Source organism: Leuciscus leuciscus, assembly GCF_965113295.1.
Source record: "Leuciscus leuciscus genome assembly, chromosome: 2".
Taxonomy (NCBI): Eukaryota; Metazoa; Chordata; class Actinopteri; order Cypriniformes; family Leuciscidae; genus Leuciscus; species Leuciscus leuciscus.
In genome coordinates, this window is record NC_138726.1 from 30,984,655 (window position 1) to 31,007,192 (window position 22,538).

A 22,538-nucleotide genomic window follows, 5' to 3' on the forward strand; every position below is an offset into this window, starting at 1 on the left:
CCAATGTGACAGGACCTAAGATGTTTAGGTAATAAGGGAGAAAAATATTATTGCAGTTATGCATTCAAAACACTGTGATGAAAGATGTTATGTAGAGTCTATATTTTTTTTCTGAAAATGTTTTTTTCTTTTCTTTTTTCTCCAATGTGCGGTTTGCACAGCAGTGATAGCCTTTTCCTAGTGAGAACCCATACGAAATTTCTAAATGCAGGTGGTGAAGAAGGCAGGCAGATGCTATCATTTATCACAACCCTTCTGTATGCAAGCGAAGCAAATCCTGAGGCTAAGAACAGAGAGAGAGGGACGAAAAAGAGAGCGATTTCCATGCCTGTTGAGGCCACGCTGACAGATATAGTCGCCTCTGAGATTAAATCAAATTCACAATGAACACATCTGATACTAACACAAAGCTCGACGAGAGCTACATTATTAACATTGGTATTCATTCCGTCATCCAGTTATTCCACCTCCCGTCCAGACTGAACAGAAAACGTTATTGCTTGGATGGAGGGTGCCCGGTGGGTCATTATGGGTCAGCGCAGGTGTCCCTGGAAATCCTGTTGGGTAGCTATTCACATTGAGGTGGTAAGACCCACTCGGACCATTTTCCCCCGGTCCCCGTCGTCTGTATGCTACAAACACAGTCGCTCAGTCCCTCCGTCGGAGGTGGCTTTTCAATTACTGAGCGAGGCTGCGGGGGAAAGGAGCTTGACAAAAGCCATGATATAAACCATTTATAGTGCGGCTCCATCATGGCCCCAATGCCAAAGCGGGCTGGACGGTTCATTTAAAAGAGAAATTAATCACACATGGTTTCAGGCACACAATAACAGATTATGACTGGCCAGTGGCACCTCACTGAGTCCAGGGATACAATTTTAAAAAGACACTTAAATCTGTGGAGAAATGCATCAGAGTTTGTGCACCCCTTGAAAAAATGTAGGCCTATGAACGTACCATATTTCAGAGCTGCAGGTGAAGACTTTGTATGAGAGGGAGAGGTAAATAAAACTGCACAAATGTGTATTCAGTGTTAGTCAGTAATTGGCTAAAAATTGTGATTCTACAAACTCAATTTTTCAGTAATATGACAATTATAGCTCAGCTCTTTTCAAAATATTAACACGGAACTTTTTTACCATTCGGTGTATTGTTTAAAAACACATCACTGTATTTTTCATCATATTTTATCATGTCCGCAGCTGTGGAGAAAAATGATCTGAGGCAAAACTCAAACAAGCACTGTCCTCTGTTGCATATCATTGAGAAGTCTGCATTATAGTGAATCAGTTCATTTAAATGAATCACTGTGCAATTAAATGATTCATTTTAACTCCTGTTACATCTTTTTGAGGTAATATGCTTAGTTTGAATCTGTTATATTAGTATACAAGTAAACTTCCCTAGTAAAAAAAAAAAAAAAAAAAAAAAAACCTATACCAAAATGTATTTAAAAAACATTTATTTCATATTAAGTATTTTACAAATCTATTAACATATTTACTGACAAATTGCTTGAGACTGATATAAATATTATAATTAAACTTTATGTGGAGCAGGCTTACTTCTTTACTGCACAATGCACATTTCTTAATATTAAGCCTAAAATGTGTTTAGTACTTAGTGTTAATCACTATTAGTAAGGATAGTATGAAAGTGAAACTAAAGTATACTTGCAATAGTTCTACTTTAGCACAATCAAATATACTTAAGTATATCTTTAGTTGGACCTCAGCATTACTTCCAGATAACTAAAGTATATTTAGTAGTTGTTCCAATTAAGCAGACTTTACGTATATCAGTTTAGTATACCAAAAGTTCAAATACAGGGTATTTATATGAAGTACATAAATATGTAAATGTATTTGTATTATACTCAGCATAAAATAAATGTATTTCAAATACATTTTAGTATATTTATTTTTCACTAGGTTTATATTATATTATATTACTTTATTTATTTTAATATTTGTACATATTAATATAAACTACTGTTCAAATGTTCGGGAACGTTTTTTTTTTTTTAAAGACAACTTTAATCAGCAAGGATGCATTAAATTGATCAAAAGTGACAGTAAATACATTTATAATGTTACAAAAGATTTATTTTGTAAATAAATGCTGTACATCAATGAATCCTGACATGAATCCTGACATGTAACATGTAATCATGTAACATCTGTAACATGTATCACAGTTTACACAGAAAAACAGTAAGCTAAGCAGCTAATCTTCATTGTAGGTAGCTACTTTTTGTAAGAAATCAAAACTTTTTTTTAATAAAAAGGGTTTAGTATATCTACTAATTATATCTTTGCAATATACTGTTTCAAAGTAGCTTCCCCAATAGTGTATTATATTTTAGGTTACACACAATGTGTTCAGTGTAATATATTCTCTCATTATCACTGACTTCTTACCGTAACTATGGAAGATTACTGTGTCTATACAGTCAGAGTATGCGAGTCTAGGCTCACTTTCATTAAACCACTGGAATAATTCATTTTCATGAATTATTCCATATTGTAGTCTGCCTAATAATTGGGCAAATGATTGCGGAATGAAAAGAATGACAGTGAAGAGCCACTGAAAGACCGAACTGAAAATCAGAGTAGGACTGAGAAAAAGAAAGATGGAGGGTTGCTGGGCAAAATGACCAGAAAGCCACTGAATCTTAGCATACCACTACTAATCAAGCATGATGGAGATTGTACGCATAAAGAACAGAAACCTTTATAATGCCGAAAATGACAGATTTAGTCATTAGCCACAGTATGGAGCACACATCGGGAGTTACGTCTGCCTCTCCCCCAGGAGTGAGGGGTGTGAGAACCACTGCCTTGATGAATGAGGCTCAACGGCTGCCGATTAGCGGAGCGTCCGTAAGTGGGTGAGATGCAGAAGCCAGATCGTCCTCTAAAAATCTCTCTCTCAGCAGCCCGGCCAGCAAGCTTTTTCAGTGACTCTTTACACTTGTGTTGCCTTTTAAAGCTGTGTTTATTGATAATTCAAGCTTATTGATTTCATTTATTTATTAATTTATTTATTTTTTGTGGAGGGATTCCGTTCTCCAGGCCGTCCGAGCGAATGACTCAAATCCACATTAGGCATTCCAGGATGCATTTAGTATTCACGAACGCAGGCCAGAGCCTCTTTTAATTTGGCGGGCGACAGTGGGTGTATGTCAGCGCCCCTACCTCACCTCTGGCTACTGCGCCCCGAGGTAATGGCTGTTTAAAAGGAGGCGGCGATTATAATGGAAGCGTTTTTATCCCCTCCGGAATGGCTGCAGACAGTGACGCACGTCACTTGATATTCATTGGAGGCTGTCACAATGCATGCAGCTCAGGGCCTACTCTTATCAAGATAACCATTCAGCTGCTCACAGCTTTTGAGTGCTGAAAGAAATAGAGCAAAAAGAATAAATAACTAAAAAAAAGAAGAAAAAAATGCATTCTATAGGTCACTTTCCAATGACACCGACCAAGGAAAGAAGAAAAATAGTACGTTCTTATCATAAGGAAAGGGGTGACGCCTTATCTCTGTGAGATGATGTTTCTTTCGTTTAGCTCCCGGCACCCATAATGCACTGCTAGCATGAAAGTTCAAGTGATAATTAATCACAAGGTTTATATTGACTACTACATTATTATCCCAAAAAGTTCAGGAATTAAAACCGTAGCAGACTACCTTCAGGCTTATCTCATTACTAATGCTTGTTTCGGCTTGAAGACGGATAGTTTTTCAAGCGTCCTTTACTTATCTCCCAGCCTATCTAAATATTGGTTTATCTCCCATGTATCAATGGGCTCGTTGCATGGCTGTATTTTCTATTAATGATGATTTTATCAGAATGCACCTCGGCTACACAAACAGGGCATCAATGACGTGCAGGCACAAAGCCCCATTTAATAGCAATTTACAATTTTCACAGCTTGTTCTCCAGCTCTCTTCATTTTTAAAGATTTCTGTAAATAGATTACTACAATCAAATATGCTGCTGCACAAATCCTATTAGAAAGCACCAGAGTGGAGAAAATAATTTGCAGTTTGATGTGAAGAACTATAGACAAATAATAAAAACCTAATGATTTACAAAATTAGGGTCAGATAGGTGGAACTGCAATAATTCGATGAGCATATACCGGGAGAAACATTGCTTTTTTTTTATCAGATATACACAATAGCAAATCTGACACCAGTCCCGCAGAGGCTAAATGCATGTTGAAAGCATATTGAATTTCCCTCAATTGCAGGTTTTCGCACAGGTAATACGATGCACTAGGAGCCTCTTCTTCAAAATAAATGCCAGTCAAGGAGGAAAAGTGGAGTGATTTAATTTGGCCTCGAGTCAGTTGATCGCCGGCAACGGAGGGTCAGTGACCTTTTTCGGGGGAAATAAAGGACAGTCATTCTGAGGCACATCTCATAATCTGTGGAATACATATTCAAGAGCTTATCCATAAACATCACCCTCGAGAGAGAAGTGGTGCCAGGAATATCAGCATTCCATTGACCCATGCTTTCCTTAAGCTTCTGCGACTCTCCACTTTTACATATATTAGCAATGCGATCACAGTCTCGTTTTTTGACCTCATGTTGTGGTACTCACACACACAGACATGCATAGACAAAAGTTTTTACGCTGTTTGTGATGATGCCTCGGGTTGGAGGCATCAGGGACAAAGTCATTACTTGGACTGAACCCTCACTTGAGGTTCCTCTTGAGGAGGAAAAAAATTGCTTGGAAAAGAAATGAAAAACCAGAACAGATGACTAGCTGTGAAAAGAGGATAGCCATTCATCAGCCACTCATTTCACGCCACTGATGTCTCCCATACAAGAAGCGTAAAAGCTAGAATATGGCTCAACTTTGAAAATATCTTATCAACAATTCACTGAATATGTATTGTTAGAGGTGAATAGAGGCGAGTGAGACGGTTTGATATGGTGACCTCGCTGTTTGACTTTTTTCTCTCTGCTGTTGAAACAATGTTTTCATCTCTGTCTTTAGATTACTAATTGAATTGTGTCCATATTTCCCAACAGAAAAGCAGAGTGAAGTAGTCTGCACATTTTGTTCCTCTCCTCTCTTACACAAATACACATACACAGCCAATCAGAAGCGCCGGCCGTGCTTGTGTTTAAGAAGCTTTTGATTGTTCCTCAAGTCTCTGGGAGATTGGGTGGCAGATATTGTTTTTTGCGCTGCCTGTATTGGGCGCCATGCGTGGTGTTTGAGGATTCTTATGTATGCAGTTTGTTCCCCATGTCTGGTTTGAAGTGCTGGGAATCAAGCCCAGACGGTGTTGTTAGGATGCAGAGCTATAGATGAGTGTTCTGTCTCTCTGCGAATCCTTTAAGGTTGCTTTTTATTGTGCGTTTTGATCATATTTAGAATTTTTACACGATGTTCACTTGTTGTGTTTTGGTCCCAGGGACATTTGTGGTCATTGCTATTCAGAACAGACCGCTTTGAATGGTTGTAATCGGACAGCGATAACAAAATATGTCAAATTCACGAAGACAGAAGGTGAATAATACTGGGTGCATCTCGAATCTATTCACTCTATCCTCACAATTCCTGAAAACACAGAGCTTTGAGAATGAGTCATTTAGTTCTGTCTAATATCTCTGCCACAAATAACAGTAGTGTCTGGCAGGACTCCTCTGTCACGTGTAGGAAAGATGAAGACTGTGGCACCGGCTCCACACAGCTGTGACCTGCATATTTACCCCGTAAACAAGTCTAATCTGTCCACCCGTGCTCCATGTTTGCCCAAACCCAATTTCATCCTTTGTCCCGATTCGCTGAGGTTGGACTGTACCACACAAAATAAAAAAGCAGTTTATCAATACAGAACATAACTGAGGTTTCAGATGCACACACACTGAAAGTCTGTGCTTAGTTAAATAGACACCTCTATTTGAAATGTGTACCTCAGTTATTTTTTGGCAGGTCTTCATGTTTATGTGAAGGAGAGCTAGAGCATTTTTTTTTTTTTTTTTTTAGCTGACGGCTGATCTGAGGTCCTATTCGCTGTAATTATGAGGATAACTTGCTCTGCCAGGCTTCACGACTAGGCTGTTAATTACCCTTCTCATGCCTTAAGATTTGCAGTCTTGCAGCTGGGGAACAGCAAAACTCAATGGGCTGTGATTGGATATATATATGCTGGCAGTTTTCTTTCTACTTGCATTTGCAAATATAGACAAACATCTGCATCAAAGCTTTGGGGATATTTTTTTCTTTTTAAAAAAAAAAATTTAGTTCTGCAGTGACTAATAATAAACATAATTTTCTTTTAGCTATACATGTGGTCGCATGGAGAGATTTTAAATCACAATAATCAAATAATGGTCTAGTCTGGGGTTTTTCAAAGTTGGTTGATTCATGTTTAAAAAATAACGTATTCTAATAATAATAAAAAAAAGTTAGTAGAAACAAGATAAATATTATGTAAAAATTTATATAATTTTTAATGGAAATTTATTAGAAAGTAAATCATTTCCAGGTAATATTTTACACATATTTATAATATTATTATTTTATTTTATAAATGGGTCCAAATACACGTCTGACTCGAGTCCCTTGAAAGGGGGACATATTTGGGGGGTCCGTCGCATCATCAAATTAGAAAAACACTGATATATTTATTCATCTATCAATTTTTTTTTTTAATTTTTTTTTTTTAAATGTATTTTATTATTTTGTTTTAAGAACAAAAACGCACATTACAAATAATAGGACAATTACAAGATAACATACAAATGAAATAAACAGTCCATTAATATGTTCAGTATTTACTGTAACAGTAGCATTCAAGTAAGAAATGTAATAAACAAATGTGAAAATAAAACTACATAGACTTCACTGAATGAATTAAATATACACTGCTTCTTAAAGCTACAGAAGTTATTCAGTCAAGAGCAGTGAGTTATTTTCTCAATGTATTTTTGTTGTTTGATTAACATTAATGACATGACAGACAGCAGCAGGTATATTAGGCTGATGCCTCATCAAGACCTGTTGTACATATACTTCTGACACGCATCCGTCAAACTGTTTACATTCATTTAAAATATATAGACTTTTGTTTGTTTATGTAAACTTGTGTGTATTTGATTGTTTAAGCACAATAAGACGTGAAAAATAATTTAGTTCAGTAATCGGGCTGTGTGACAGGCATTTAGTGTGCATGCTCAGAAAAGCTTATGTCAGCGTGCAAATAAAAAGTTGGTAATACTTTATTTTGATCGTCCCTTTTGAGCATTCTGTTGACTATAAGTAGCTTTGCAACTACATGTAAACTAACTCTTATTAGAGTATTAGTAGACTGTCTGCTTAATATCTGCGAACTCTATTGTGATGGTCCCCCAACAGACATTCTACTGACTATAAGTAACTTTGCAACTACATGTCAACTTATTGTAACCCTAACCCTACAAGTCTACTAATACTCTACTAACACTCTAATGAGAGTCTTATAGTCAACAGAATGTGTTAAAGGGTCCATCAAAATCAAGTGAAACCAAAAAGTTTAACTGGCAAGGCTTCAAAATGCATATAAATAGTAAAGTTTCGTTGAAAAACTACGCTAAACTATTGCTAAAAATGTGATGTGAATGTACGTCGTATTGCACAGTATGTTGGGATGGGAGTGCCAGAACTGCAGTTAATAGAATGTGCACTGCAGAACATAGTTTGTAAAACCTTCTCGTAAAAGTTGAAGTCTTCAAATCCATCCCAAAGCACCACCAATAGCCATACACATTCAGACAGCATGCATATTTTAAAAAAGTCCAACATCTAAAAACAAAAACAAACACATAGTTTGTATTAAATGCATCTTATGTATAAAAATGAAATAGTGTTGTAATGTTGAATGTGAAACCAGACTAATTATATTGTTGATTAGTCTAGTCATTTAGGCAACCCCCCTTGTTTAAATTTGATTTTATAGAGCGTCTGCTTACAGAATAGTTCAGAATAGGCCAGTCATATTTCTTGACGATGCTGAAAAGTCTGTTAATTCAAACTCCATTGTGCCTTTCCTTCAATAAAATTGCTCATGTTCTCTCATTACTGTACAGAATCTGTCGCCATCATTGATATTCATTGAGTTCAGAGAAGTGACTGTGAGTCTGCCTCCTAGTTCCCAAAGTTGATTTGATGCTAGCGTAGCACTAAATGAAATTCAATATGTCACCAGGAGTCATTTGTGGGCCCAGAGCATATAGCATTTAATAGTTTCAACTTTCTCCACCTTCAAACACTGCTCTAACATGTAGCGGTGTGTAAGAATGAAGGCTATGAGTTTCTCTCTGTGCTTTCCCATTCTCTAATTGACTGAAAGACTGAGGGTTTCTGCAGTTTGTCATAACAAGCACTTGCTGCGTGATGTATTTGTCAAAGAGGTTTTCCAGAACAAACTCAGCTATAAAAATTGTAAAAAGCACCTGAAAGTACAACTCTATAAAATAGATTTTTTAAATAATTATATAAAAACTTAAAACATAAACAATTACAATTAGTATAAAACGTATAATTAATAAATAAATATTAACATAATAATTATAATAAATTATTTAAAAATAATAATAATAAAAATTTAAAAAAAACTGGAGCATTGGAAAAACGCTGGAAACGGAAGTTAAAAAAGTGGGGAAAAAAAGGTAAAGAAAAACCTAAACAAAACTGATATGAACCTAAATTGCACATACTTAGCAACATTTCCCACACCACAGTAATTCCTCTGGTCCTAATAGTCAGAGCACTTGCTTTTACACGACTTTCTTCTTTATAAGCTTGCAGGCAAACCCGTCCATTTAACTAAATAATTTTTCCACTTGGGTTACCAGGATAGAATTGTGCTTTTTTCCCCACAGCATGACCTTTGTGAATCAAACAGCCACTGGAACCCTCAAAAAAAAAAAAAAAAAAGGTTTGCCTAAGGGATTCACAGACATGCAGAATAATGTGGAATTCATGGGAGAACTGCTTCCATAACGTGACTGACATTTCCGTCAGTGTGCTCTCACTCTCATATTGTTCTTTTCATAGACTGGATTTTTATAAATGCCATCTGTCAGCACAAACATGACTAATATAACTTGGAAATAATCAAAGAAGAATTTCTTGTTTTGGTTGGTTTTAGTCATGGTTTTGTACATGACATTGCATTTGGTTTCTTTATTTATTGAAGATAAGATATAAATGCTAGGATATGAATTTCAATTGGTATGTACCAAACACAAAATCCATTGTATGCTAAACATGTATTGTCAGACATTTGATGTTAGCATCACCTACATTTTGGTTCAGTTTTCCCCATGCATCTTGTAGTAGGGCGTAGTTTTGACTGATTGATGTGTGATGCATGTAAATGTCAGGTGGTTAAAGAATTCACATCCTCAAACCGGCGTTCTGAAAATGACTCCTGTGGGTAAGTAAGCGTTCCCCACCCATTATTTCATTGCATCAAGATGTGACAGCTCACATCACAGTTGAGATATGCACTCTCACAAAGCAACATGCATTAATGTGCACTGACTTCTAGCTGTTTTAGCAACCGTACATTTTCATGAAACTCTGTTGCTAGAGCATGAACTAAGAATAATGCGTGGTGTGATTTTGATCGTGGCTCGTAGCCTAGCTTTGCCATATGTCATGATTGTCAGCAGCCACTAATCCTCTCCTGTCTACAGTGTGAGAAAAAAGGAAAGAAGAGAGATGCCCGATTTAAGCAAATGCCCTGGGAGTTGGATGCTAATGTCAACATTTTCAGCAGTTAGAACCCCTCTGAGCCTTAACCCCTGACCCTGGCCCCGGCTTAGGATAAATCAGAGCGCTGGTGACATTTATCGGGGAGTGTGTCTCTTCATGTGCAGATGATAATGATTCTGTTGTTTTTAACCATTGACCGAAGGATCAGGCATTCGCTTAACACACATGCTAGGCATCGAAAACAAAACACTTAGCCTTCTGGATTTTAAACAGAGATTATAAGTTTAATTCTAGCCATGCAGGTTAAACGACTAGATTTATTGTCTCATTGCCATGGTAGAATACAGATTTCCTCCCAACTAGTTTGCAGTTCATTGCTATAAATAGTTAAGCAGCCTCCCATCCATCCAGATCTTTCCCCCTAGAAGGATTTTCCTTGATTCTTGATGTGTCAAGGGTGTTTTTCAAACCCGCTGGAACTATTGATTGTAAGCAAGAGTTTTGATTTAACTGAGATACAAAGATGCCAAATCAATAGTAGTACTGTAGTTCAAAGCAATTGCTGATATTTGTGCCACTTTGATGAAATTTGTACACTCAAATTTGAAATGTACCTGTTAGTTTATAAACACCAGATGCCCTGACAGAACGTAGTCTATGCTGTTCACTACAGATTTTATTTATTTATTTATTTTTTCCAGAGAAGTGGTTCAAGTATTGCATTTAAAATAATGACTCCTTATTATCCAGGTATTGCAAAAATAGTGATGTTTCTGAATATTAGAAGAAACAATTAAAAAAAGGCAGTGGCTATTTGTACTAAGTGCAAATAACAGTAGATACTATTTACGCAGTACAAATAGCGATAGTTGCTATTTACGCAAAGTTTAAATAGCAAAAGATTATATTCACACTAAGTGAAAATAGAGATAGATTTTATTTACACTATATGTAAAAATAGCAGTATTTTCTTGGCAATACGTGTAAATAGTAGTTAGATGCTATTTATACTTATGAGTTGTGAAAGATACTATTTGCACATCAGTGTTGTTGTACATTAAACGGTATGCAATAATAACAGAGTGTAAATTCTTGTATTTATTCAAATTATTTAATGGATGCCGCCTTATTGGGACAATACAGCCCTCCCTAAACCTACTCCAAACCCTAACTGATAAACACTTTATTATTAAACGCATTAGACACTTTATTTCCACTTTTCAAAAATGTTCTTAATTTTTATTGAATATAAATGCCTTCCCGATCTGATATGTGATGGGAAAAAGGAAGTAGAGTGAGTTCGGCAAAAGGTGACACCCCCTACACTATTGCTACCATTTGCAATCCAGAGTCTTCCGTAATTTTGTCTGGCCCAACCAGATGTCAGTGGGCGGAGTTAGAGTAAAAAGCCTCTCCCAATAAGGTGGGCTATTTGCACTTAGTCTAGATAGACACTCCGTTAAAGGAATAAAAAAAGGGTAAGATGTTTAATAGCCTGTAAACATTAAATGTACTAAATAGATACATTTTAGATTAGATTAGATATAGCAGGTACAGAGACAATGAAATGAAGGCCCAGATAAATAAATAATGTACATCTCCCTTGTCATGAGATTATAATGGTTCATAAATCCCAGAGGAATCAAACTTAGAGACACAGAAAACAAATTCAAGCCCCAGAGGATTAACGATCTCATTTTCCAACTTGCTAGAATAAAAAGAGGATTGCCCTGCTTCCTTTGATACCTTCCAAATGACTATCTTCTTAATTTCTTCTGCTGCACAGTAGGCGTGACGGTGTGCACTGGGGCCTGGGAGCTCTGCTCAGAACCAACCAGGCAGATGAGCCGCCTTTTGTGCTGCTCTTGAAATGGTGGATTGTGTCAACTGCCGTTGAAAGCCTCATGAGGCACATTCACGTGTGTGTGTGTCTGGATGTGTGCGCAAGTGTGTGAAAAGGTCATTATGTAAAGGTGAAAAAGCACTGGGTAAGATTTACAGTTAGTAATGCTCAACTCAGTGAAGGATTGGTTGGGGAAGATACTCAAAAGAAGAGACCTGATAAGACGATATCCTCTGCCTTGCAGAATTTAAAGGTTATTCTGCTTGGTACAACAGAAATGTGACATGAATTGTCATTTGATGTGGATTTGATTTTGTTGTGAATGTGGTGGGACTGCTTATGGTATTGAAGAATAGTAAAAAAAACATATCACTCAACAGTCAATTTAAAGCTTTTCAATTAAATCAGAGTAGTGCATATTTGTAACTATGGTTACTTCTTTGTAATTTCCATAGAATACTTAGCTTTAACATGCAAAGTGGAGCTGAAGGAAATCAAACTTTTCGTGGTTCACAACCAGTGGTTGTAAAGATCAAGGTCCCATAATGCAATTTGAAATGTACATTTTGTGAATTACGTTCTAGCCTAGGTACAATTTATGTTAAAATATACAATTTACGTTAAAATACAGTCATTCAATTGTTAATACACAGATTTCATAGAGTGAGCATGTGTATGTGACTATATGTGCATAGGTGACTTCCAAAATTAAAGCATCTGTAATGATATAACTTGGTTCCTATTATTTTAACAGAGATGGAGAAAAGATCAATCTTAATAGTTAGCAAATTTTAAGGCTTGTTCCTTGTGTAGGCTTTTTCAGTTTTACTCTATAGTTCATTTTAGTTTGTATTTATGTGTCCAATTTATATAAAATATAAACATATAATTGTCCCTAATATTGCTGTCATTACCTTTGAGATTTTCCAAAAATAATGAGAAGTGACAGGGAAGCACATCTCTACCAGGGCAGCAGAGTCACAGTTTTAAGATCTAATTAATTTTGTAATTAACTTTAAGATGTCTACATAATTATATGAGAATAGGTTTATTAGTCATTACTAAAACGGTCAGATATTTGAGCATTCTAATAAAAAAAACCAAAAAAAAAAAACCTGTAGGTTTAAAGTTATTAGACTCATAAAACATTCAAACTGTCATGTCATCCTCAGTGAAGACAGTTATTGCAGTTCAATATGACTCAGTAAGATAACCTAAGATCACCAAAGTGCCTTGACATGGGTGATTTCCTTAACTGTAGCCCTGACAGACAAGAGATTTTCCAAATTGACTCTGGAATATGACTCATCAACCTGAAGCTGTGCAGGATATCATTCAATAATAGACATTTAGGTTGCAGATGAGAAAGTTAGTAACTTAACATCTGATGTCATCCAGAAAGGTCCTGAGAAGATTGATAACAAGTGTGATTGTGTTCCCCTGTCTACATTTGCCTTTGTTTACTCCCTGCTGGTCTGCACGTCCAAGGTTTGTGTTATTATATCACTGCCTTTTCCCATTTTGAGTCATTTACACCTAATCTGTGGCTTGAATCTGTCTCAAAGGAGTCCTGCTGGTAGGTAGTTGTCACCAGATGTTTTAAGGAAGACAGAGTATCTTTGTTGAGTCAGCGGTGCATGACAGGAGTGGATTGGGTCGAAGGATTGAGGACAGGCATCTCCTTGTTTTAACCACCTCTCAAGGTCTCTAAGCCATAGTTAGAGGGAAGCTTGAGCTTCAAATTGCTTGTGTTGAGAGACAGATGCATTTTCTCTAATGCCCTCAGAAATGGTCCAAAAGCAGATTCATATATATATATATATATATATATATATATATATATATATATATATATATATATATATATATATATATATATATATTTTTTTTTTTTTTTTTTTTTTTTTTTTTTGAGGATAAAATTCAGATTCTGCAGTTTACACTACTATTGTAGTTGTGTTTGTTTGTTGGTTTATTTTATTTCTCTTGGTATTAGAACTTTAAGCTAATTTATTTATTGATACACATTTAAAAGTGCAAACTATTTTCTCGATCTAGAGGCTGGGAAAATGTTATGATTTTTTTAGTGCCAGCCTCCCACTGTGCACCTCTCTGTGGACGGGATAGGGATATAGGTTCAGTGTCAGCCTTCTGTTCAAAAGAGTCTATGTCTTCATCAATGATAAGAGGAAATTGGACGCAGTGAAGTGCTCTCTGACAGTGCTTTATGTTCTCTGCTTTTGATTTCCCTTTGCTCATGTTGTTTACCCTCAACCCTTGCTTCCTTTTCACATCTTCTTGCTCATCACCTTGACATCTTCTGTGTTTGTTTAACAACCATAGAGACAGTTTCGGTTCTGCTGCCTGCACCCATGAGTGAAATCTGTTCAGTGGCTATGAAATTGTGAGTTTAACATGTTGCTTTATATCTTTTCTATGTTTGATCCCCATATATGTTTTATCCTCAATCCTGCAGCAAAGCCATCCTGGCACAACAATAAATAATACATAAAAAAACCTCTCTAAATTTTCCAATGGGCGATCTTCACTGTGAGACAGTTTCAAATCATTCATTTCATGTATTCTGTCTATATTTATTTATCAGGTAGTAAACAGTGAGCATAAGACCTGTGATGTTTGCTGATTGGACATGTCAGTTGTACTGGCTATTGTCCTGATTAAGTTCGATTCAGATTCACAAGCTCTCTATTCAATTATATTTTGATTTGATGTGGGAATCTTTTAAACAGGTTGCTTGTATAGCTGTATAGTGTATTTATATTATGCATATTTGTCCTGTACAGACTTTGCGAGTGAGCAAAAGAAGCGAATCAGGGACTTTTTCACTAATTTACTGAAAAAGTGGCATATATTTACAAAATCCATTGTTATTTTCGATAATTTAAATAAATATTAATATACATTTTCATACAGCTCTGGATTATTATATAGTTTTAAAATGAATGAGACACACATGCCTCCTTTTCATTCTCAGTTTGAAGCAGTTCTGTGCCAGAGCAGCTGGATAATCATTTTCAGTCTCTCTCCTTTTCAGTTGTGCACACTATTGAAGGTTTAATTTCTCTGTTTACCAATTCAATGAATTAACCTCTCCTCAGAGATGCTTGGTAAAAAGGTATTGCAAACCGAGTGATGTTTATCAATGCACCATTTGCTTTTCAATCATCTCTGAAAAAGTAAAACAATAAAGCTGTCAGTCAAGTATAGCTTAAGCATGGGAGTAGCTTGCAGATGCTACCGGTAAAGAGTGTGGTTTTACAAAATAAACAACCTACACAGAAATTCAGAGGTGGGAGCTTTATTGAAATATGCCTAGTGACTTTAAATGGCATGGTCTAATAAGTTGTCTGGGACTTGAAATGGCTCCCTAAACTTTGTCACATAAGCCTGATAGTCTCATTTTGCGCTCACTCCAATGTCTCCCTGCATTGCATTGGTGGGATCCATGACTTTTTGCCTGCTGTCCCCCAAACCTCAGGAATCTCAAGTATTTTATTTTCCCTTTGCCTCAAATCAATTCCAGACACCGCAGTTTCCTGCTCCCCGGATCCTCCGAGACGAGGCTGTCTGAAAACCCTGACTAGTCCTCCATTTTCCAGGAAATGAAAAGGTTTGGGAATGAGAGGCTTTGGCAGGGCCTCACCATTCACCTCTTTGTAATGTAGCTGCTAAAAGAAAAACATGCAAGCACATCTACCACAGTGACAATAATATTCTGCGGCCTTGTGCGTGAGACAAAAAAGACACGGCCTTTATTAGCCTTGTGCATTTTAATAATGGATGAAGTGTCTTGCGGGTGATTGAAGCTCTGAGGACATGCAGCTGTCTTTAGTCAGTGTATTTTATAACCTAGTCATTAGTATTCTTGGATATACAGTGAAGCTATGAAGTGCTTATTGGAATAGCATAATAACTGAAGACATAATTAGGATGTTATTGATGTGTAAAGAGGGGGAAAAAGAAGAAAGGAAAAATTATCTTTAATAATTGGAAACCATGTTAAATGACATCCAAGAAGTCAAGTGAGAGGCTATAGAAATTAGGAATCATCATTCATGGCTGAATATTTTAAAGTCAGTCATGCATGCCAGTCATGCATAGACCTCAATGACTCCATTTAATACTGTTATGTATGCATCCTTGAACTGATTATCTGTCATCTTTTTGTTTATTTGTTCTCTTTTTCCTTGACAATTTCTCGAATATTATTATTGTATTGCTTTCAGTTTCCATGCCATCATCTACAATATATGCAAGAGGAAATAAATCATATTTTACTCAATTTAAGCATCTATTCGTGAAAATTAACAGTTTGTATTGTAGTGCTGTATTCATTTTTTTTTTATTATTATTTAATTTGGGCCAGGAAAAGCAAAGGCTGGCTGGGAGTATTTTACAAATTGATATTAATATGCCTGTATTTGTGCTTGCATGAATAAACAGAAGGATAATGTGTTAGCGGAGATGAATAATGAGAGGAATTATCATTACCAGGCATGTGCAAAAGCTGATTTCTGTGGTTAATAATTATGGCTAAAGCCATAATGAGTTTTAATGATCTGGTTGAGTGACTCAAACACACGTCCACACCAAATGTGGGTCCACCTGCGTCCACTCCAATGACCCTTAAATTGTTTGTTATCACGACATTCTGATTTGTTTCAGCTGTTTGACGCAAGTTTATGTTCTATTGGAAATAAATATGTCTCGTAGAGTGGATAATCAAGGTATGCGGGGAATACAAGACACACACTGTTGCCTTTAGGCGTCTAACCTTCATGTTGTTCTAGGTAATATAAGTAGAGTGCTGAGCCTTGTTTGCCCTAGTAAGGCGATACTCAGTTCACTTCTCCAAGGGCACGTGCTGCAGAACAGACAGTGACGGAGCCTTGGGCTCTTCTGAAATAACATCATGAGAAAGTGTAAGGGCGTTCAACTCTATAGTCAGACTTGTAAGACTCCACCACCACTGCTTCAAGAAGCTCACCGGTTGTTAGCAATTGCGGTTTTCCATTAACATGCCATGGTGGCGGCAGCAGAAGCATCAACATCTCAAACGACAGCAAAAGCAAAGGCAGAACGTGTTCCATCACGTTCCCTCACCTCAATAACTAAGAACCCTGGCCACAACCGTTAGCATATTCATAATCCAGACCTCTCAGAGGAAGTGTGGAGGCAGGAAAGGAGAAAAAGGCATGAATATTAGTCACCTTTTTAGAATACAAATCAGCTCTTTAGCCGTGCACTGCAGTGAGCCAGGCTGAGTGATTTTTGTTTGCGAAACACCTCCACCGATTAGTCTCTGTAATTGAACGGCAATTAAGAGTCAGGTTTCGCCCTGTGAGCACAATCGCTGACCAGGGGAAGTACTGCTGGGTAATGAGAAACCAAAAAGCTCTTTTCTCCGTGACAGCATCGGGAAAGGATTTGATGGCAGAACTTTGAAGTGAATAGATACACATCTCAATTCCCAGGTCCATCACGAGCACATGTAGTGTTTAGAGGTTATGACTTCCTGTTACATTGCCACTTTTCAAAAGCCTTCTATTTTCTATGCCTCAAATAGAAATTAGCCATTTGAAAGAAAATCTTTTTATTTCTGACTTTTGTTCTCAGAATTATGGTAGAAAGTACTAAAAGTTTTGACCTTCATCACACATTTTTTTAGGGCAAGACCAGAATTGTTATGTGAATGTTTGAATGTCACTCTGAGATCCTTAAAATTGCACATTGCCGGTGCTAAACACTTGACCCGGTTTGCTTATACGAGAGCTCTATGATGTAGCGGCATTCAGATCTTTGCGTCTTGAGAGTGGATCTCTGAGTGCCTGAGGAAAATGTGAGGATGGAGGAGTAGAATGAGAGAGGAGCAACCTTCACATAAGTTCAAAAGTCACACTTGCTTTGAAAATACAAAGCTAGAAGGAAGCTCTCACTGTCTGTGGTGAAACACACCTACTTAAAGATGACATGTGTAATTGTTTCAATATTTATACAACATATTTTTTTTTTACATTCCCAGTCACCCAGAGACAACCCCCATGCAAAGTTATATTGTGTGGATTCCCATTGAAATGACTTGATGTTGCCTGCAGTAATTTGTCAAAAATCGATAAATGTGACCACACCTTAAGTCAGCCATTTGTTGGTTGACCAGCGGCACATGGTCTGGACAATCTGTTTGTACTGTACGGAGCCAGTAAAGGGACCTTTGCAAAAATAAAAATATACAGACAGACTTTCACGTGCTAACGAGAAACTATTGCGTGCTCGCGAGAAACTTTCGTGTGCACGCGAGAAACTTTCGTGTGCACACGAGAAACTATTGTGTGCTCACGAGAAACGTATCTCGTCTATTTATTTATCTTGTCTGTATATTTTTTTGTTTTGCAAAGGTCCCGTTAGGGGCTCCGTAGTACTGTCATTATTTTGTGATGTTAATTACGCATAGTGCTGTTGCTTGAACCATTAAGCATGCCTGTAAAATGTACTATTATAAACGCTGTGATTCATTAGATTCAATGGAGGTGAAAAGTGCAATTATCTCTGTTTATGCAGGCTGAAATCTTAGGTGTAGCACTATTATACAGATTCCAGCCATGCAGCGGGGTCTGCTGGATATCCATTAGGGCAGTAGGATGATGGTAAAAAAAGAAGGGGAAAAAAGCAGGCTACTCTCTGTAGATGCTGTTGAAATTCCTCCTCTTAATATACACCAGGGTAACATGCACCCAGGGCTCTTCGACACATCTTCAAAGCCAGCCACCAAACAGGCAGGCAGTACTTGAGATATCTTTCAGGTAGCTCTTGCAAATATAGGTAGAATATACTGAAATGTACAGTCAAACATGGTTTTAAAAGACCAATCCTAACAGACAATCAAAACCTGTGACATTAGCCAAGGCACTATTGGATCATTTGAAACACCATGTACTGAATAATTTTGAGCAACTGGTAACTGTAGAAGTGTATGAGTGATACAGCATTGGTACATATTCTGTTCACAGTAAAAATGGCAGCTATGGTTGCTTGAAATTCACAGTAAACAATACCGTGACACTGTTTCAGGTACTGTATTATGGGATGCATATAATTGTATAAACTTGCAGATAACAGGTTTTTACTGTAGCATTTTTTTTTTTTTTATTGCAAACAATGTTTACAGTGTATTGTCACTGTCTTGTAAAGCTTGGTAAAAGTGCCTGAGAGTGTCTGTCTTAAAAAGAGAGATGCACTTGAAGTATAGGCTTACAGCAAAGCTGTTCATCCCTTAATACATAAATGGAGTCATGTAGATTTCACCATGATTAATGTGTAGGATGAAGTGCATAGCCAAATGCATAAACACACATGATTAGTGTTTTAAAGAAACAGTAAAAAAAAAAAAAAAAAAAAAAACGCACAGTATACACATAGCCTACTTTAACAAGAACACATTTACACAATCTAACGGTCACCATGATGGGAACTTGCTACACAGCATCTTGGTCATCTTTATTTCACTTTGCCAGCTGTAAGTAATGGTAAAAAAAAAAAAAAAAAAAAAAAAAAAAAAAGAAGGAATGGAAAGGAAATCTCTGGATGTTTAGCACAAAAAGCCACTTAAATGTAATATCTAATGTATATGTGTGTGAACATTATGCTACATGACACAAATACAGTCTCAGAGACTTGGGTGAAAACATTTAGTGTAGCTGCTGATGATCCAAGCAGAAAATAACATATATTAAAAATACACCGAGATTGATCATCTTTATTGCTACACACCACGTCTATCCATGTGTGCTTCTTCACGGTCTTACATCATGAGTGCTACTGAGAGTTAAAGTGAGTGAAAAAAAAATGAGTGAACAATTGAGTAGATCTGACCACACCATTTTCACATTAGTGTTTACTCTCAAGCCACTTTTCATTAGATAGGCCTACTACATTTGTGGTTGAAGATCCAGAGTGTGCTCGCTGCTGAATTGCTGTAATTTACCTACTAAAATTCAGAAACCAACAGGGTAAGTGGCTGTTATCTGAAAATGCAGTGCAAAGAACAGAATAACTTTCTCTCAGGTCTCAGTTTTTTACTGAAATATAGCTTCACTTCTGTTCCCTAACCCTTCCTCTTTTGCTCTCCGTTTCCTTTTCTTGATCCTTCCGTTGTGAGAAAATATGATAGGAAATTAGATTCTTCTCAGGCTTCTGAATGCTTGCAATAGGCCATGACAGAGCTTCTGGATCCAGTTTGACATTTCTCCTAAGAATTTGAAATCTATTTATCCATCCATTCATCCGTTTATTTGTTTTATATCTATATACTGGTTGGGCCAAAGGATCTCTTCCAGTGCCTTTCAGATTCTGCAGTTGCTTCATTTCATCCCAAGGCTCTTGCAGTGGCAACTGAGTCCATGACTCTGCATTATGATTGAGGTCTTGGTATTTTATAGTGCAGAATTTTATATTTAGTTTAAGGAATGTGTAACATATTCCACTGAATATATCCCACTAAACTAGTAATTATAGGCTGTGAGGCAGAGCGATCATTTGTGGTAGCAAACACGGAGGCATTTTCTTCCCTTGCCCTCCATTAAGCGTAACGTAGCAGTTTCTTAGTTTTTGTTCAAGAGTAAAACTAAAACTGCTCTTACAATACAATATCTGCACTTTATTTCCTTCGTCAAATATGTTTTAAGATGCTAGAGTTTGAATCCTTTCAACAGAGAAACAATTCTGGCCGATAAGAGTGCTTGATAAATAACGGTATCACTTTAACAGATGGTACAGACATTGCAGGGTTGGTGAATCACTTACCATCTTTGAATGACTCTACACTTAAAAATAAAAAGACACGGAAATTTATTTCGGTCCTCACAGATAATTTTCCATAATAAAGACATTACCGAAAAAGTTGTTGGCTGAACCTACTTGGTTTGTTATACAAATGTTTCAGTCAGGGCAAGAATAACTCACTCTAGGGGTTAGACCATTTACTGTAATTTCTCAATGTTTTTTTTGTATAAATCATCAAGTGGTTTGGTGCTTGAGACACAGAGCATGCACCCCTGATGAATAAGAAAAGGCTGAGAACTATTCTTAGAGGAATGTTGTAGGTAGGCCAGTGGAGTGAGAGACAGAGCAGGGAAGTCCTGACATTTTTAATCAACTAGATGGCTTCATCACACGGGAAATCAATACCATTTTTTTTTTTGTATTGATTACAATTGTATTGATAAGAGTAAATTGAACACTACTTACCATCAATATGACTTCTGGTAATGCATTGTTTTAGTGAGTTATTTGTCAAGTCAAGTCACCTTCATTTATATAGCCCTTTTTTACAATACAGATTGTTTCAAAGCAGCTTTACTTTGATAATATAAAATGAATGCTACAAAGATTGTTTTGGCTGCACACCAGCTCTAGAAGAAAGTCATCGTCTACGTTTTTGATTGATTAATTTCCGTTGTAAAAATCACTAGTTATTAAGTTAGTGGCCACTTACACGACAGTTTTCAACTGAAAACAGAAAACTTTTAATGGACGTTCTTTGTAATTTGTCTTCACATGCGATATTTTATGATAAGCAATTCAGTTGCAAATGAGACAAACCACAGATTCAGATCAGAGACCGGCAGTGACACTTTCATTTGAGCAGAATTTCACAGAGAACATTGTTAAACTCCAACATACATGTTTCCCGGTGTTGTTAGGTCAGTTTTTTTTTTTTTTTTTTTTGCTGCACCTCAGAGAGAGTGCATGAGCATGGTTGTCAGATTGATAAGCTTAAGTAAATCACTGGGAAGAAAATTTGTCTTTTTAGGAAAAATCCCCCATTTGGGGGATTTGTTCTGTTGACACCTGGCAACCCCAAAAGGAACGCTAGTGGAGGCTTGTCTTGTTACCAATGCAAAATGTGGAATGTAAAAAAAAAAAAAAAAAACTGTTCAGAACAAATAATCAGCGGGGGCAAATATCACAACGATTATTTTAAATGAATCTAGAGAAGCAGAAATCGTTATCATGATTAAAATATGGTTAATTGTGCTTACATTGCAAAACCAATCAATAATCATTATCGAATGTATAGTCATACTTTTACATTTTAATTTTACTTAATACATTTTAAAGAGTGTAATAAATAATAAATATTTCACAATATATTTTTTTTTACTGTATTTTTGATCAAATAAATGCTGCCTTGGAGAGCATAAGAGCCTTTTTTCAGAAATGTATATAAAATATTACTGCCCCAAACTTCCTATAGCCTGTAAATCACCCCAACTAACAGAGCATTTTGACATTTTGGTGGCCTGTCAATAATGAAAGGAGGGAATAAAATGTCTTCTTTCTCTATCACCGCCACCAATTTACAGCCAAGACTGAGAAGAGCGTGAAGCAATATAATGTAATCATTATAGGGCCTGACAGTGTGGAGGTCTGCCTGAGTTAAGGCACTCACTTCCCAAGTTCTCTGCTGGATGCACTTTATTTGGGAAATATTTAGGGCTTTACCTTGTAGAGTGGTGATTGGTTGGGTTTTCACACTTGCACAGACCCCTCCTCCGTACGTGTGTGAAGTGAGGAATTGACTTACTATTAAGGTAAGGATGGTGCAGCTTGTGTGCGTGTGTGTGGGTGCAGCGGGCCACCGTGACTGTTGTTGTCAGAGCTGAAGATTGTTAGCGGCTCAGTGAATGAGAAAATACCCGACGGGCCTCACTCCCATATCATGTCCGCCTACACCCAGACAGAGAGCGATGAACGGACTTTATGGGATTTCACCCAACACCTCAAGTGGTTAATTACGGGATGTGTAACATGACAAGTGTTTACACAGGATAAAGTTCTGGAGAGGGATGCTATTGACAGCTGTTGGAGAACAGGTCTTGTGTTATATTGATATGATCTTTATGATATATTTATTTAAGTAATATTAAAGTTTATGTGTATGTATATATA

General features: G+C 36.8%; 1 protein-coding gene across 1 annotated transcript in view; it reads left to right on the forward strand.

The window, feature by feature from the left end:
- cdh11 (cadherin 11, type 2, OB-cadherin (osteoblast)) overlaps positions 1-22,538 on the forward strand; it is a 55,387-nt gene that overhangs the window by 13,181 nt on the left and 19,668 nt on the right. The gene's annotated exons all lie outside the window — the stretch shown is intronic.